The sequence below is a fragment of the Halichoerus grypus genome, chromosome 10, assembly GCF_964656455.1.
Source record: "Halichoerus grypus chromosome 10, mHalGry1.hap1.1, whole genome shotgun sequence".
Lineage (NCBI taxonomy): Eukaryota > Metazoa > Chordata > Mammalia > Carnivora > Phocidae > Halichoerus > Halichoerus grypus.
The window spans coordinates 137745213-137757188 of record NC_135721.1 but is presented as its reverse complement, the minus strand read 5'-3'; positions in this window follow the sequence as shown (position 1 = coordinate 137757188).

Genomic DNA, 11976 nt, shown 5'->3' with positions numbered 1-11976 from the left:
TCTGCCACATGGCCACCAAAAGGAGGGCCTGTTGGCATTCCACCACTGTTCTCCCCTGTGTGACCCAGAACACATTGCTTAATCTCTCTGAGCCTAGTTACATCATCTGTAAAACGGGGCTGATGACAACACTTCCTCAGAGGTCCCTGAACGCCGTAGGGATGAGGCAGGGGATGGGGATGAGACCGAAGGGTTGCCAAGTTAGTACAGTAACAGCAGATCACACTGACACCCCACAGTTTTTCCTTTTTAGTTTTCACAAAATGAATTCATTTTAAAAGAATGGGGCACCATTAAAAAAAGGGGGTGCCTGGGGGGCTCCTTCGGTTAAGCAACCAGTTCTTGATTTCGGCTCAAGGTCATGATCTCAGGGTATGAGATCAAGCCCTGCGTTGGGCTCCTCACTGAGCATGGAGCCTGCTTGGGATTCTCTTTCCCTCTCTCTCTGCCCCTCCACCCTGCTCGTGCAAGTGCGTGCGCTCTCTCTCTCAAAATAAAGAAAGAAAGGAAAGGAAAGGAAAGAAAAGAAGTCTACAAATGTCAACCATGTGTGTTTAAGTCCTGACGTCCGGTGGGTAAGGGAGAAATGACCAAAGCATGACCTGGGGCTGGTGGGGGAGCACACACAGAGCCTGAGGCCCACACAGCTAGCGAGGAGGCGTGGGGCTGACCTCTTCCTGTGGGGGCTGGCGAGAGGCGGTGCTGGGGCTCATGGACGAACCCACATTTGCACAGTTATTTACGAAATGCTCTGCCTTCAGAGGGCCGGCTTCTGCCCACTCGTGCCAGGCCCCGGGGGTCCCTGGTCTTGTCCTTGCCTCCATGCAAACATCCACACCTGGAAGCTGGGGTGAGGTCTGGCCACTCCTGGAATATCAGCCTCCAATCCTGGCCCCACCGCGTAAGAGGAGAAACTACCAACAGTGTTCCCAGGAGGAGAAGTTCTCTCCGAGGATGAGGAACTAGCGGGAGGACCTCACTGGTCTGCCTGGGAAAGGAGGCTGCTGGAGGGACAGTATGCTCTTCTGAAGAGAGGCTGGTGAGCTGCTCTGCAGACCTGGCCTCGGGGTGGAGCCCGCTGGGAGCAGCATTTCCCAGTGGACCTGACTGGAGATGCCTTTGGTAGGTAGTGAGCTCCCCGTCATGGGAAGTGTGTGAGCAGAGTTGACTGATCTTCTGATAGTGATGGCACGAGAGCATTTCAAGTGTCAGAAGCAGCATTGGACTTACTGTTTCCAGACTTCATTTTGGATTTTATTCCTGGAGACTGTTATTTACACAATGTTTTTCCTTCGGACAATTCATGTATTTTACTAAAACAGTACATTTCTTTTTAAAAAGGTAAACCCGTGTCTTTATCCTAGAGAGGCTAACATCAACATGGATAAAGGAAAACAGAAAGCGGTGTTCACTTCTAGCCAAAGACTACTGCCTGCAGAGAGCTCTGGACCTCGGACCTGCTCCCTCTTTGTTTGCCAAAGGGCTGCTGTCAGTCACTAAGGGGCAGGAGACCATCTCCGGACCCTACCGGCAGGTGGGAGGAGGAGGGAGGAAAGGCCTGGCTCCCGCCGTGATTCCCTGCTGTTTGCCATTTTGTCTGGGCCCTGTCTCCATCCGTGGCCCACTCGACGGGGCCTTCGTCCACCTCTGGGAGGCGCTGGCCCCCAGCGAGCCTGGGCTCACGGCCCTTCCCCGTCCGTACCACCAGACTGAGGGCTCTCCACCGGGGATCCTCTCGAGGCTCTTGTCCACAGGCACAATTTAAAAGGTAAATGAGGAGCAAACATTTCAGGCATATTAATGCAAAATGCAGGCCTTGGTTCTCAAAAGCTAACCAGTGTCTAGGCACCTCCAGAGGCCCCTGGGAGCACCTGTGTGCCCGAGACCCCACCCTGTGCAGCTTGCCCATAGGGACGGGGTGGTGCCTTGGGGGGGCTGCTGGCCCATACTCCAGGCGCCTAGCGCTGTGGGAGCGGCTGTCACCCGGGTAGCCACCCCACCCTTCGTCCTGCGGTGGAGGGATTCGGAGAGGTAGGGAGGAGGCTGGCAAGAGGTCACCCACAGAGCCCAGCAGCCTTTGAGAACAAGGGCAACCTGATAAAGTGCCCTGGAACATTCTGAACTCAATAACGTCTATCCTGGCGGGGTTTTGTCTGGGGCAGAAATAATTAAAAGGAAAAGAAAGAAAGAGCCCAAGTTCTGCCGGCCCCCCTGCGGTCCTGCGGGGGACGCCCAGCTGCATGTCAGGGCACCTCCAGGAGACTCTGAACGGGCCAGGTCCATGTTTACGGCCAATCATTCTCCTCTGATATCATCTCTGGAGGCACCCCAAAGCACTGAAATGTGCAGGCTTCTGCTGTCACACCGTCTCTCCGTGGACGTCTGCTGGCTTTCTGCACGTCTCACGTCCAGGAGAGACGTCTCCTCCTGAGATCAGAAGCAAAGAGAGAGAAACTCTCTCCAGGTCTTGGGACAAGTTAATGGCCAAACTGGAAGTACCCCCGACACTCCACAGGTGGACAGATGAGGCGCCATGTTCTTTCTAGAGGCCACCAACAAACCGGTCACTGCTCAGAGATACTGGTGATAGAGACGAGGGTCTGGGTGGAGAAAGATGGACCACACAGCCCTGAGCTCTGAGGACCTCATCTGAGGACACGGGGGGCACCCTAAGTTCCAGGAAAGGCAGGCCCAACAGAGTGGGGGGGCCCCCTCTGTGCCAGTGGCTCTGTAGCTCAGGAGCTTTAGGAGCTGCAGGGACACAGGGCCCGGCCCCCGGTGCCCACGGAGCCCAGCCCTCGTCCAGACCCAGGGCCCGGCTGCCCAGCAGTTCCCTAGAAGGATCATTTGACTTTCATCAGGATCCACTTTCTGCACTCGCTTCTATAAGGAGACAGCTGTGTTTGCCAGCTGGAGGGCACCCGGAACTGGCCAGGCCTGCCCAGGGCCTGCCCCGCTGGGCTGGGGTGGAGGTGGGTCAGAAGGTCCATTTGGCAGGGCCCTCCCGTTCCGGAATGGGGATTGCTGGGAGCTTCACAGGTGTGCACGCAGGGCCGTCCGACGTGGCCCGAGAGGGTCAGGCCTTCCAGCTTGCTCTTACCCCGACCCACGGAATACCCGTCCCTCCTGAATCCTGTCCCTGCCTTGACTAGCAAGATTAGTTTGCATTGAAGGTGTTTTGTGTTGCACACATTAAAAGCAAACATTCAAATTATCAACAATTATTTGTAGGCCTGCTTGGGCGTTCCTTCGTGTTTTGTTTTGTTGGGAACCGCCGCAAACCGAGCGGACTGGAGGTTTCCCTGCCACCAAGGCCCTGCCCTCGGCATCCTTGTCCCACTAAGCCAAGGCTGCTCCTCAGGACAATCAACAAAAAGGAGCAAAAGACCCTAGGAAGGGAAAGACACACAACGCAGGGCGGCAGGGGCCTCCGAGTCTGCCATGGAGCTGGGGGGGTCTGTCCGCATCCTTCCGGAGACCCCCATGCCCTTCTGGCTCAGCCCACCCTTGTCCAGTGTCCTTGTCCTGTGTCTCCCACTGGCCTGGGGCTGGAGCTCAGAGCTCATACCTCCTGCCTGGCGCCCGGCTCCCTGCCCTCCCGCCTGATCTGGTTGCTCTCTCCCAGCCAGTGAGACCTGCCTGCCCCACAGGCACCCTGCAGGTTGTCCCACCCCCGTGCCTTACACACTGTACTGTTCTTTTTCCTGAAAACTTCCTTCTTTGCCGACTATGGACATCTCCATCCCACCTCCTCCAGGAAATCCTCAAGGACCTCGTCTCTCTCTCCGCCCCTGGAAGCCGGCTCTCTGAGCTCTGTAGGTCTTTGTCTGTGGGCATAGGCCTCGCCCAGGTGCTGCCAGGTTGCATGCTCCCTGGAGAACCTTCCAGCAATCTGGCCATCCAGCGTCTGACACCCCACGCTGCGAGCAAGGCACTGGGGGTGAAAAAGAGGGGACGCACGCACGTTCATGAGACATGATTGCAAGGGGCTGCCTCAGTTTCCCCAGCCCTGGGAGACATCCTGGACATCCACAGCCTGTTGCCAGCCCAGGGTCCCCTCTGCTGGCAATGGCCTCGTCATGGTCCCGGAACTGCTTCCGGCCAGGTGGTTCTGTTCACTGAGTCACCAGGACACAGGTCTGGCTGAGCCCTTGGGCTACCTTCCTCCCCCCACCCAGGACCTTTTCGATCTTCATGCTGGATGACACGGCTCCATCCCAGAGAGGAGCTGCAGGGGCCCAAGAGGCCCCTTCCCCGGAGTAAGCCGTGAGGTCACCGGCAAACTCCCAACGGAGAAGCCGACCTCCAGGGCCTCTAACTTAGCGATGGAGCGGCGCCCAGGTGGCGGCCGGCTGCCTGCAGTGGTTCTCACACATGCCTCAGGGTGGGTCGGAGGGGGATGCTGTGTCAGGGAGGCCGGCTGCCCCGCTCTGGAATGGCTCTGGGGTAGCTGGGGAGGGCAAAGTGGGCAGGTGCGGGTGGGAGAGCCAGGCTGACCGCAGCTGTCCATGGGAACCGGGTGGTCCTGGTGGAGGAAGGGCAGAGGGTCCGTGGTCACACAGAGGAGGGGCCGAGCTTTGCAGGGAGACAGGACCGTGGAGTCTGGAGCTGGCTGGGGTGAGTCTGGGAGAGCAAGTGCCGCAGGCAGAGACAAGACCCCGAGGGGCGTCCTCCAGCCCAGAGAGACCCTCAGTCCTCGGCCCTCATGGGACGAGCTGACTGTGGGACTTCGCCTGAGGGGGTATGTGTCCCTGGAGAGACTGGCTTGGGGGCAGATGGACCGGTGGCCCTCTCTCAGCACCCTGGCTGTGAGCAGAGAGCTGCTCGCGGAGGCCCCTGGAAGGACCCCTGGGGGAGGGGGGAGGGAGATTCCTCCCTCAGCGCCCTGGCGGCCACCAGGACCCGGACAGCTCGTGTCTTCTTGCCCCGACCCGGGACAGGCCGGACCAGCGGGCTGGGGGGGCTCAGGTGGGTCCTCGGGGAAGGTGAGCCACAAAACCTGAGCCCACTTAGTGGTGAGGCGATCCTTCCCAAAGTCTCGGGGATTCGAGACTCGGGGGCCGGTGGCCAGCGCCCGGCAGAGCCGCTGAGCATTTTCCCCATCCCAGGGTACAAACGCGAGTCCCTGGCTCACCGAGAGGCCTGGATGTTCTCTAAACCCCAGGAACACGGAGACCCCGAGGGGATTTGAAGAGCTGCCTTGATATCTGGATCCCAGATGGCCTGTCCCATCACAGGAAGTGGGTGGCTTGAGGATCTGCAGGGCCCGCAGGGGCGCCTTGCCTCCCTCACCGTCCCCGCCCCTCCCCTGGTGGCTCCTCCTTCCTCCCAGCCCCCCCAGGCCAGGCCCGCAGGACCCCTCTCTGCGGGCACACCGGCTGCCTCCCCCAGAGATGCTTCCCACAAACCCTCCCACAGTCTCCAGGCTGGGCCAGCAGACCCACTGAAGTCACCTCTGAACCCGGGCCCCACATCCTCCTGTGCAGCCCCCACCCCTCATGCTCCCCCCCAACCCCGAGCTGACTCCTGCCCCTCTTGGGAACACGGACCCCCTGCCCTCCAAGACCTGACACGTCTGATGTCCTTCTCCACTCCCTCCGTCCCCTCAGCCTGTGGCCTCGGCTCCAAAGCTGGGTCTGCACCAGGCGTCCCCAAGCTCTGCCTTCCAAGACCCACGATTGACCTCCCCATGTTCCCCCGGGAGGCATCCATGTGGGTCTTTCCGGCTGAACCCCAACCACAGCCATGGCCCAGGGCCTCCTCCTTGGACCCCGACGTGCTCCCTCCCGGTGTCCCCGTCTTATGCAGTGACCCACGGGCCCACCTGTTCATGTCCCCCAGTCTCCTGTCACCCCTGCCTGCTGCTGTCCCCGCTGGTCCCCTGGTGGACCTTTGTGTATTTGCGAAATGCCCACCTCCCCGATGTTGGTCCAGAGGCCGAGCTGGGCACCCGTGCAGACAGCCCCCTGTGCACCTCAGCACATCAGGAAGCGTGATCAAAACTGCTCTCTGCACCTTGTCCCCACCTTGTGCACGGTCGTGTCTGTGTCCCCTCCCAGTGTCCCACCTCCACGGCTCCCTGGAGACCCCAGACCCCTCGGCCAGGATGTCCCACAGACTCCTTAGGGTCAGCCCTGTTTGTCCCCTTCCAGGTCCCACCGCCCTTGCTCCCTGCCAGGCTTTCTTCTCCCCTTCCTCTGTGACTCCCTCTCTGTCTCCGTCTCTCTGTCTCTGCATCTCTGTCTCTCTCCGTCTCCGTCTCGCTGTCTCTCCTCTCTGTCTCTCCTCTGTTTCTGATTTTCTGTCTGTGTCTCTCTCACTGTTTCATTTCTCTCTCTCTCTCTGCCTCCTCCTTTTGTCTCAGGAATTTTATTTATTGCAAAAGCAACATTACAACAACATAACAGGAAATGTTTAATGGAGAAAAGTTTGCTCCCGGCCCCACAACCTGAGCCCAGTGGCTGCCTTCCCTGTTTTTCTTGTTTTCTCCTGGCCTTGGCCGGCAATGTCACGGGGACACACAGCTCCGGAGGGGGCCTCTCAACACTGTGCCCACATCTTCCATGCTGACCACTCCTCGTCAGCAGTGCCGTCACCATCCTCCCGAGGACGGCCACACGCCGTTGTCCCAGGCTGGTCGATGCAGACACCGCACGTCTGTCCCTGAAGGAGCCGGCACGGGGGCCACGGCCGTGGGGGGAGCAGCTCAGTGGAGCTCGCTTCCTGAGGCCTGGACGGATGCAGCACAGAGGAGCGTAGGGAGAGCCCCAGAGAGCTGCCTGCAGCCGTCACACGGGAGCCTGGTCTTTGTCACCCGAGTGTCCGTGAGAGAGCACGGTGCGTGGCAGCCACGTCCCTCCGACGTGGCACCTGCTACCAGCACCGGGGGCTGCAGGCGGAGGGGAGCAGGGAAAGTGATGACTTTTCCTGGACACCCCTGCCTTGGCCCATGGAGCACATATTCCTGTGCCTTAAGAAATGCGCTGGGGGCCCAGGCACCCCAGAAGCCCACTGCCCCCAATCTGGCGCACTGGAAGCAGCCAGGAGAAGGGAACCCGGTGAATAGCCGAGCTCAGGAGGGCGCCCAGCCCGGGCCCATGACACTGCGCTTCTGAGGATGGGCTCCGTCCTCCACCTTGGCGCCCACTCCTTGGGTGGCCCCTTGCACCCAGCAATTACCACCTCAGTCCCTCCCACGCACGTCCGTCCTGAGCCAGGCCAGCCACCGTCCTCAGTCAACACACCACCCACAAGGAAGGGGGGCTGGCTTCCTCCTTCTAGCCCCCTCCTCAAACTGGCTCTTCCTCCCTCCTCCCTCCTCTTTCCCTCCTCCTCCCTCCCTCCTCCACCTTTCTTCTTCTCTCCATCCTCTCTCCTCCCTTTTTTCTCTCCTCCTTCCTCTTCTCTCCCTCCTCCCTTCTCTTTCCCTCCTCCTCCCTCCTCCTCTTCCCTCCTCCTCCTCCCTCCCTCCCTCCCTCCTGCACCTTTCCTCTTCTCTCCATCCTCCCTGCTCCTTCCTCTTTCCTCTTCCTCCCTCCTCCACCCTTCCTCTTCTCTCCCTCCTCCCCCCTTCCTCCTCTCTCTACCGGGCTCCTCACCCTGGTCACTTGAGCTCTGCCCCAGGTGTGCTGGCGCCCCACCCCCACCCCCATCTTTATCTCCCAGCTCAGGTCTCCTGATCTCCTGTGACCACAGCCTCCAACATGTTCCTGCCATCTCAACTCCAACACAGGCTGCACTATGTCCCCCTTTGCATCCACAGGAGGATGCTCCCTCCTCCCTGAATCCCAGGCCAAGAACCCCCAAAGAAAGTGCCCACTTTACCCCATCCCCTATGGGAGGCCCCGGCAGCTTCTGGATGGGTAAAGGTGTAACTCCCAGGAGAGGGGCTGCCCCAGGTGGGCAGTCAGGCTCAATTCACACAGAGCATGGTTTCAGGTAGGAAGCCAGCTGCCGGGCTGGGAGCCACAGTGTTGAGAGCGCAGAGAGGCTGATGCCTGCCAACCAGGCATCCTGGGCTCAGCTCTTCATGGACAAGCCCCCTTCTCCTGGCTGCTCCCAGTGTGCTAGGAGTCAGCCCCTTCACCTGGAAGCCCTTCCCCTGGTTTATTCTTTGCCTCCTGCTCTTATGGGGTGTTCTCTCCATAATAGCAGGTGCCATGGAGCCTGGCTCCTGCAGCAGCCAGAGCTGCTTGGGGGGCTGTCTTTGCTCGGACTTGGTTTTTCAGGCCATATGTCAGCATTTCTCAGGAGCATACCCACCCTTCTCTGACCTCTAGGGGCTTCTGAAAAATACACCAGCAAGCACCGTTAGTAAGACTGTAAAATCGCACAGCTGCTATGGAAAACAGTACGGCGGTTGCTCAGAAAACTAGAAATGGAATTACCATATGACCTTGCAATTCCATTTGTGGGCGTGTCCCCCAAAGAACTGAAAGCGGGGACTCCGAGAGACGTTTGCACACCCACATTCACAGCAGCGCCATTCACAACAGCCAACAGGTGCAATCAGCCCCAGGGTCCATCCACAGATGGATGGATGAACAAGATGTGTATGTCCATGTGGTGGGATATTCAGGCTTAGGAGCTGGTATGGGGCAGTTGCACTGGGTGGGGTTCCAGAGGGTAGGCTGCATGCTTGGCTGAGTGAGGTTGGGGTTGTCCAGCCTGCTTACCTCAACCCCTAGTGGTGAGTGACTCACAGCTGGTTGCCTCAGATCAGGGAAATGGAAAAACCCCAAGAGTGTTAATAAATATTTTCCTTATACACTTTATTGTGTCTCTACATGGCCTTGAGGATGTTAATTTCTTTCTGTCCAGATCTCACTCACAGTGACAGAAACACTGTCTGGGGGTGTCTCTGCTTCTTGGGTCCCACTTGTAGGGAGATGCTCCCTTGCTTTATAGACAAACTATGATGATAATAGTGGTGGTGATGATGGTAATGATGGTGATGGTGGTAAAGGTGATGGTGATGATGATGGTGATGGTGGTGGCGGTGATGGTGATGATGGTGGTGATGATGATGGTGATGGTGATGGTGAAGATTGTGATGGTGATGATGATGGTGATGATGATGGTGATGATGGTGGTGATGGTTGTGGTGGTGATGAAGGTGATTATGGTGGTGATGGTGGTAAAGGTGATGATGATGATGATGGTGGTGGTGATGATGATGGTGATGGTAGTAAAGGTGATGGTGATGGTAATGGTGGTGGTGATGAAGGTGATGATGGTGGTGATGATGATGGTGATGGTGGTAAAGGTGATGGTGATGGTAATGATGGTGGTGATGATGATGATGATGGTAGGTCAGAAGCTGGACATACAGCTCTGGGTTTTGGGGATAGTCAGGCTTGGAGGTGAAAAATGGTATTTTATCTGTGACAATTAGGTGGCATTTATCTGAGACCAGGGCTGGGGGCCACTGTGTGGGGTTGGCAGGGAGGAGACTGGGAAAGACAGGGTGTCTGGCAAATGGTCTTTCTAGTCTCTTGTGACATCCCACTCGTGATCCTGTGTCTCAAGCCTGGATTGTCCTTGGCCGCATGCATGCCTGGTCACAGCAGGGTGGCCGGCCTCCTCCTTCCCTTCCTTGGCACTGCTTTCCCGCGCCAACCACACCCTTGGCAGGACCAGACCCCACAAAGAAATGCATTCCAGTAGCTGTTGTCCTGGGCACGGCAGCTGCGTGGGTAGGAAGGTGGCCCGCCCAGGACGGGCTTTTCACTGTTGTGTTTTGTTCTGTCTTGGTTTAGGGCAACATTAAGCTCTAAATCAAAGGATGAGAACAGTGGAATTCCATTGTGCATGGTGAAGCAGAAAATGCTCACTGGCCCCAGTCACTGCCCCTCAGTGACTGGTTTGATCTCCCTCACTGGTCCCAGACAATGGCCTGGCTCTGCTCCATACGCAGACTAGGGCGCACACCACGAATGTGCTTTCTGTATTTCCGCTCTGGATCATGGGCAGTTACCTGGAAATGGGAAAACTGAGCTCATACAATGGGATTTGCATTAAATGTTCTTTGACCTCATTTCTGGGGAGGAAGTAAAGGCTGAGGCCTCTCCATGCGTGATTCCAAAGGCATGTGCCTGGCACGGCTGACCCGTGTGGACCCCGCAGAATTCTACGCAGACCAACTGGTAACTTTCAGTGGTTGGCGGGACGCAGTCTGCGCTGTCCTCACGTGTTTCGGCGGCAGAGCCATCCCGTCCGTCTCTGGGAGGCAGGAGGACAGGCTCTTCCCATATCTGGGGTGAGGGCTTGCTGTGCCCTTCCCCGCCCCAGTCCTGGCATCAACTGCTCTTTCTAGTGAAACCATAAACGGTGTGGTTTGGATGGGCATTTCCCTTTTTTGATAGTGACATATTCAGATAATAATAAAGAACTTCCCTTAAAAATATCCAAATGCAAAAAAAATACATATCCAAAAGCAGAATTGCCTGGAGGTTTCATAGAAGAGGAAGCTCGCTTCAGGGTGGGGCGCTCGGCACAGGCGCGAACGCCCAGGTGCGAGGGCCCAGGCTTTGTCCCGGGCAGCCCCTGTGGGTGCCCTGCGGAGGCTGAGCTTGTTGGCTGCCAGGCCAGCGGAAGAGGAGACGATGAGGTACACACCGAGTCCTGAGGTCTGCCCCCTGAACCAGAGACGGTCACTTCCTGTCCCTCTGCCCGTGGGCCCTCCCAACCCAGGCAGGAGGAGACCGCCTGCCGTGAACCTGAAGGTAGAGAAGGATGACCTCACTTAGCACAGCATCTTTGTTCTGGTCTGGTTCAGGGAAGTGGGGCAGAGCTCAGCCACACGGCCGCCGCCGCTGTGCACAGTAGGTTGGAGCCCTGAGACCTTCGGGCTGAAAGGAGCCTGCATCCTCTAACACTTGTCGCCCCTGGATCTTCCCACCAGATGGGAACTGGGAACGAGTTACGTCTAGCTGTCCTCACACCTTTGACCAGGGTCCTAAGTCCTTGGCAGCTTGGGCCTCCTCCCTGGAATGTTCCGTCCCCGGTCAGTGACGCTCATGTGTGGCCCGGGATGCACGTGGTCTGAAGGTGGGGGACGGCCAGGCCGCCCAGCACCCCGCCCACCACAGCTCTCGACGCATCCTGGGCCGGCGGCCCCCACAGCAGCTGGTGCCCCCCCCTTGCATCAAGAGCTGCCCCGCCCCTGCTCTGCTGGCTTCCCTTAGGCTGCTGAGTCACGTCCCAGATCCCACTCTGGGCGGCTGTGACTTCTGGTTGGGCAGAAATGTTTCTGGTTGAGCTGTCCGTGGCTGAACGTTCTTCCTGCCCCTTGACAGGAAAGTTTCAGCTTTGGAAAATTACCAGGCCAGGAAGCAAGGGAAGTTTCTGCCCTGGGCAGTCTGAACGAGAAGTTTCCTGGGCTGGTCTCAGCCTGCGAGGAGAAGCATTGACTCCTGGTAACCTTTATTAGAACCAATTTCCTAAAAAAAGAAAGAAAAAGAAAGAAAGAAAGAAAGAAAGAAAGAAAGAAAGAAAGAAAGAAAGAAAGAAAGAAAGAGAAAGAAAGAAAAGAAAGAAAAGAAAGAAGAAAGAAGAAAGAAAGAAAAGAAAGAAAGAAAGAAAGAAGAAAGAAAGAAAGAAAAAAAGAATCAATTTCCTCTGGCAGCCATGAAATCTGTGTCCCAGACCGTCTTCACGGGCACCACCAGTTTGTTCAGGAGAAACTCCGTCCTTTGTGAGAGGTGGAGACTCAGCGTGTATTCAGAGTACGTGGACTCCTTCCAGAAAGCTCGGGAAACCCCAGTGATTGCCTGAAATGACTAAAACATGCACCGAGCCCCAGCCCTGCCCCAGCCCTTCCTAGGTAAACTTCTCTTTGAAAGCACCTGACAGCCAGGTACACACCGGTGACAGGTGAAATAGGAGGTAAATCATTCGAACAGAAGTCACAGTCGCCGAGCAGCCCGGGTCAGGCTGGTTCCGGGAGGGGCGGGCCCAGAACCGCCCCAGGGCACC